The sequence below is a fragment of the Nuphar pumila genome, chromosome 2 (genome assembly GCF_984573655.1).
Source record: "Nuphar pumila chromosome 2, dmNupPumi1.hap1.1, whole genome shotgun sequence".
Classification (NCBI taxonomy): Eukaryota; Viridiplantae; Streptophyta; class Magnoliopsida; order Nymphaeales; family Nymphaeaceae; genus Nuphar; species Nuphar pumila.
Window position 1 is genome coordinate 45,695,219 of NC_143250.1, and position 6,261 is coordinate 45,701,479.

Sequence of the window (6,261 nt, forward strand, 5' to 3'; positions counted from 1 at the left end):
CGTCAAGCAATTAAAAAGGATATAGATTTGTGTTGCATCTTGCTCTCGATCTTCCAACAGTCTTGATCGGCAACTGCCAAAGGCATGCCCAAGTGATTGAAATATCGACAGTTTGTCAGCTACAATAAATTGTTCTCCATCATCGTTATGAAGTGGGCATGCATAACGTGTTGGAATGTGAGGTTCAAAGTACATAGATGAGAAATTTGAAATCTCTTCTAAAGTGTACACCTCACAAATAGAGCCCTCTATTCTTGCTTTATTCCAAACCTTTTTTTTGCGGTCAAACATGCATCTGTCAAAAATATACATCTCAGATTACAATAATTTTCTCGATAGCATTAAAGAGACAAATATAAGAAAACATATACCTTTCAAATGGGTACATCCCACCGATATTGCACAGGACCACCAACCCTTAGTTCATATGGCAAATGTATGATCAAATGTTCCATAACATCAAAAAATACTGGCGGAAATATCTTCTCTAACTGACAAATAGTAGTGACGATAAAATCTTCGAGATTCTTTACCTCGAATACTACAACTTCCAATGTACACAATGTTCTAAAAAATCTACTCAACTCAGATAATACCCCCATATAGGTTTGTCCATCTTGAAATCTCAACTGTCTCAACCATTGACGTACCTGCTTTATTTGATCTCGTCTAAGCATGTACCTTGCCTTTGGTTTCAGTACTTTGTCATTGTACTCTTTGAGTTCCAATTCTGGTCTTTTACATATTACTTTTAAATTCATACGGGCCTTCGAATTATCCTTCGTTTTCCCTTTAACATTTATTACTGTATTAAACACATTATTAAACACATTTTTCTCTACATGCATCACATCCAAATTATGTCGTATCAATAAGGTCGACCAATATGGTAGTTCCCAAAATATAGATTTCTTTGTCCAATTATGATTCTTCCCAAATCCAAGGAAGGTCGTCGAGCTACGGGCATCTGTCAGTCCATATGGAAAGTATCACAATCTTCTTAAAATCTCTATGCTAGACAATATTGTGGGTGTACCTTCCATTTTGGTTGTGCCTGCTCGAAACACATTCCTTTATCATCGGAATGGATGGTCGCTGGGTAGAAATTGATGGTGACACTCAAACCAGCACGACTTCCTTCCATGCGTCAATCTAAATGATTTTGTATCCTCCATGCAGTACGAACATGCCAACATTCTATGTGTGCTCCAACCAGATAACATACCATATGCAAGAAAGTCACTGATTGTCCATAGAACAACAACCTTCATATTGAAATTTTGTTTTTTGTGGGCATCATACGTGAGAACACCGTCATCCCACAATACTTTCAGTTCATCAATCAATGACCTCAAATATACATCAAGATTTTGGTCCGTAGAGGTCGGACCAGGGATCAATAGAGACAAGAAAAGATTCTCACACTTCATACACAAGCTTGAATGAAGGTTGTATGGAGTTACAAATATTGGCCAACACGACTATGTGAAATTCCACTAGAGGGGGGGGTGAATAGTGAAATATGATAAAGATCGATAAAATAAAATAATCAGGCAATAAGGCACAACACATAAAACACAGAATTTATACTGGTTCGGTCAATACCCAGACCTACATTCAGTCCCCAAGCAAACCACTTGAGCTTTCCACTATAACATCCGAGTCACCGGATAAATAGTACAACACCCTCTTCCTCAGAGGTCTTCTTCTCTCAACAGAGAAGGGGCACACCCTCTTCCACAGAGGTCTTCTTCTCTCAACAGAGAAGGACAACACCCTCTTTCACAGAGGTCTTCTTCTCTCAACAGAGAAGGACACACCCTCTTACACAGAGGTCTACTTCTTTCAACAAAGAAGGAATACAGTGAATAACAGAGTTACAATACTTCCTATAGAACCTTCAGAATGATATGAATGCACGAATGAAGGATTCTCAGAATGTTCTGTTTGTCACTCAGAGGATACTCTTTGTCAAAGAGCTAGACTTGACTTTTTCTCTTTTCTTTCTTTTCTTTTTCTCTTTCTTTTTTAAGGCTCTCTTTTCAAATAATGAATAGAATTTTTCTCGTTGTAAGCTCACACGTCTATTCCATTCCATGTTGAATAGTTTATTTGAGTGTGTTTATATAGCTTTTAAAAAAGTAGTCATTACATTTTGAAATCGTAGTCTTTTTGAAATGTGAAATGTTATGTCATTTCAAAAACATCTTTTAGAGAAATTCGAGAATGCCTTTTTCCATAAAAGTAAAATATAGGGTACAGTAGTCGTTGTAATATTTTAGGTAATACATATTTTATGTAAAAAGTCTATTTCTTACAATAGTACATTGAACGTTGGATTGTAGTTTTGTCTTTATTCTAATTAATGATTTTGAGGTACATAAGTACTTCTTTACTTTAAATGAGTGTAAGTACAATGAGTGCTTTGAGATATTTATTTGTACATAGTCATGAAAAGTGTTTTCTTTATGTTGTGTTTTTCAAAGTCTTCAGAGAGAATGAGGACTACAAGAAGGTCGACATTCTTGAGAAGGATAATTAACAAGGATTTCTTACAGGAGGTATTTAATGCTTGTACAGAGAGAATGATGACTTCAAGTAAGTCGACATTCTATGGGTTTGTAGAAAGGTAACTAGAGTCTTTATCAAAACCTTTATTATATTTGTTTTCTTTGTGTAGCCGATTTTCATGTTTTGTCTTTTACCCATATTTAAAATTATTTCTTTAAAGAAGATAACTAGAGTCTTTTCAAGAAACATATTATATTTGTTTTTCTTTATGTAACCGATTTCATGTTTTGTCTTTTACCCATATTTAAAATCAATTCTTTAAAGAAGGTAATTAGAGTCTTTTTAAAAACATATTATATTTGTTTTTCTTTATGTAGCCGATTTCATGTTTTGTCTTTTTCCTACATTTCTTTTCATGTTGTCTTGTATATGATGTAAGGTACAATTATTACATTTTGAAATCATGTCAAAATACCTTTTTCATAAATGGTTGTAAGAAGGTACAATTATTAGTTTTCAAAAAGGAGCTTTTTGAAACTATCGTATACTTTTATGATATAGTTTTTATGAATGAGTATGTAATATGCAATATGCATGTTCCTGAAGGTTCTGTTACATATGACTCTAAAGAAGAAAAAATCTTCATCTTGAGGTAGCCGATCTCTTCAGTTGATCTTTAGGAATGCATGGCTCATCAAGCTTTTTCTTCAATGAGTATGATTGCACTAGTTGTACTTGAACAAAAAGTCTCCATCCTTTTTGGGTGAGATATCCTTGCATCAAATACTCGTTAGATTTATGGCAAAACATATTCAGTCATAATATAACATTTTTCAAGAGGACATATTATCATATCATATAAAATCAAATACGACAGTGTATCATATTATGTGACATCAAAACAGAGTTTCTCAACACTATGGAGTTGATCTACTCCCAAATGGATTAAATCCATATGTACATAAACCGAGCCTAACATTTCTCACTTCCATTACGAAGTTCTGATGAGTACGATCAAAGTGCTTCAAGCTTCCGCGTCAATAGGATGCATGATCTTGCCTTCATCATGTCGAACTTTATTTGCATGCCATATCATGTGTTTAGCTATCTTCAAAGACATATACAATTGTTGCAATCTAGGGGTGAGAGGGAAGTAGCGAAGCAACTTGTATGACACTTTTTTTGACCTCGTGCTACCATTGCCTCTTGTCTTTGGCTTGAACCGAGGATGCCCACATGACGAGCATGATCTGCTATTTTTCTGATCTTTGAAATACACATGCAGTGATTTGGACAAGCATCAATCTTTTGATATCCCATACCTAGAGCGTTGACCATAACTTTCGCATGATAGAAATTTTATAGCAATTTTTTATCTTTGGGCAACATACTCTTCACAATAGAGCACAAACGGTCAAAACATAATTGACTCAAATTAAACTCAGACTTCAAATTTAGTAGTTGATGAACTACAGACAAGATAGTGTGACTCTTGCAACCATTCTAAAGTAGCTCATCAGCATCTCTAAGTAAATCATAAAATCTGCTAGCTGCATCGTTTGGTGCTTCTTCCTCTACCCCAGTTGTTACGTCACTAGGGCCCATAGCAGAACCCAGTTCTGGTCCTGCGGCATCAAATATCAAATCCATATAAGGATTATCGTGCACCACATCCACCCATGCGTCAAAATTATTCCTAAATTCTTCACCATGAAACGTCCAATTCTGATAATCACTCACAAAACCCTTCCTGTATAGGTGATGTCTAACACCGTGAGGTTCTACAAATCAATTATTCTTATAAATCTTGTAGGGGCACCTAATCCGATCTATGAGATCTATTGTACTGACACTTGCCGTTGCAAATTCAATAAAACTTTCAACACCATCCATATATTCAAGCGATACCTCATTGTCAACTATCCTACGGTACATCCATTCACGATTTGCAGTCATTTTGTTGTATGATGTTATAAATATTATCCTAACCAGTTAAAAGGGAATCATCAGAATGTTATGATGAAGAAAATATCAAATTTATCATGCATTCGTGGTAGATATAATGATTTGATATATCACACACACACACACACACACACACACATATATATATATATATATATATATATATATATATATATATATATATATATATATATATAATGTCATACAATCACAAGAACTATGATGTATGCATTGATAACTTAATATTTTCATGTGCAAACTATTCATAACACGATACATTCATTTGAAGCATGTTTTCATGATACAATTTCACATGAAAGTCATAAACAAATTGAAAGTAACTTCATGCAAGCATGAATACAATCACATCAAACATTGTAATACATTCAAATCATTAATATCAAAACAATGTCAAACATGTACCTGCAACAAACACACACCAATATCCCGCTAACTACTATAATGACTAGCATGAAATCCGATTTCCTTTTCTCGTTCGATCGGGATCGCCGGAGGATCAACAAAAGGTCGATGTCCTCTGTCGGAGCCTTCCTCTTCCCAGGCTTCCCCCATGATGGTTGAAGGTCCGATAAAGGGCCGGTGGCCTCTGCCAGAGCCTCCCCCTTCCCCTGGGGCCGTCGGAGGTCTGACAGAGGACCGAGTGTCCTCTGCTGAAGCCTTCCCCTTCCTCCGTGACAGTTGGAGGTCCGGCAGAGGGCTGGGGTCCTCTACCAGAGCCTCCCCCTTCTTGAAGGTTCAATAGAGGACCGAATGTCCTCTGCTGAAGCCTTCCCCTTCCCCCGTGAGGGTTGGAGGGCCGACAGAGGGCCAATGGCCTCTGCCAGGGCATCCCTCTCCCCTAGGGTCGTCGGAGGTTTGACAGAGGACCGAGTGTTCTCTGCCGGAGCCTTCCCCTTCCCCCGTGAGGGCCGGTGGCCTCTGTCGGAGCCTCCCCCTTCTTCTGAGGTCGTTGGAGGTCCGACAGAGGACCAGATGTCCTCTGTCGAAGCCTTCCCCTTCCCCCGTGAGGGTTGGAGGTCCGACAAAGGGTCGGTGGCCTCTGTCGGAGCCTCCCCCTTCCCCTGAGGTTGTCAGAGGTCCGATAGAGGACCAGGTGTCCTTTGTCGAAGCCTTCCCCTTCCCCCGTGAGGGTTGCCTCCCCCTTCCCTTGGGGCCATCGGAGGTTCGACAGAGGACCAGATGGCTTATGCCGGAGCCTCCCCTTTTTCCTTCGGTGGTTGCTGGAGGGCCGACAAGTCCCGACTGCCTCTATTGGTACCTCCTCACCCATCTGAGGTTGATGGGTGGGTGGAGGGGCTAGCAGAGGTCCTGACCACCTCTGCCAGGCCTCCCCTGCCCCTTTGATCTCTCCGGCAGGACCAGGGGGGGGGGCTCTGCCCCTGTCCTCGTGCCTGCCCCTTTTATCTTTCAGGCAGGACGAGTCTGTCAGTAGGGGGCTTTGCCCCTTGCCCCTTTGATCTTTTCGGCAGAACATGAGGCTCTACCCCCTATCATTTTGATCGTTGGCAGGGGAAAAGCCCCTGTAGTCACGGGCTGAATGCTTCTCTTATGTGATTTTCTTGAAACATACAGAAATCGGGTTTGGACTTACTTGGCATTACTTCAGATGAGGTAAACTGATTATTTCATGTAAGAGGAAGATCCGAAGATCACATCGGGTTTGGACTTTGGAGAATTTTACGGTACCTTCTGCCACCTTCTATAGAATTTTACTTTCACTTGATGATTGAGAGCTTTAGATTCAGTTCATATCATGCTATTGAT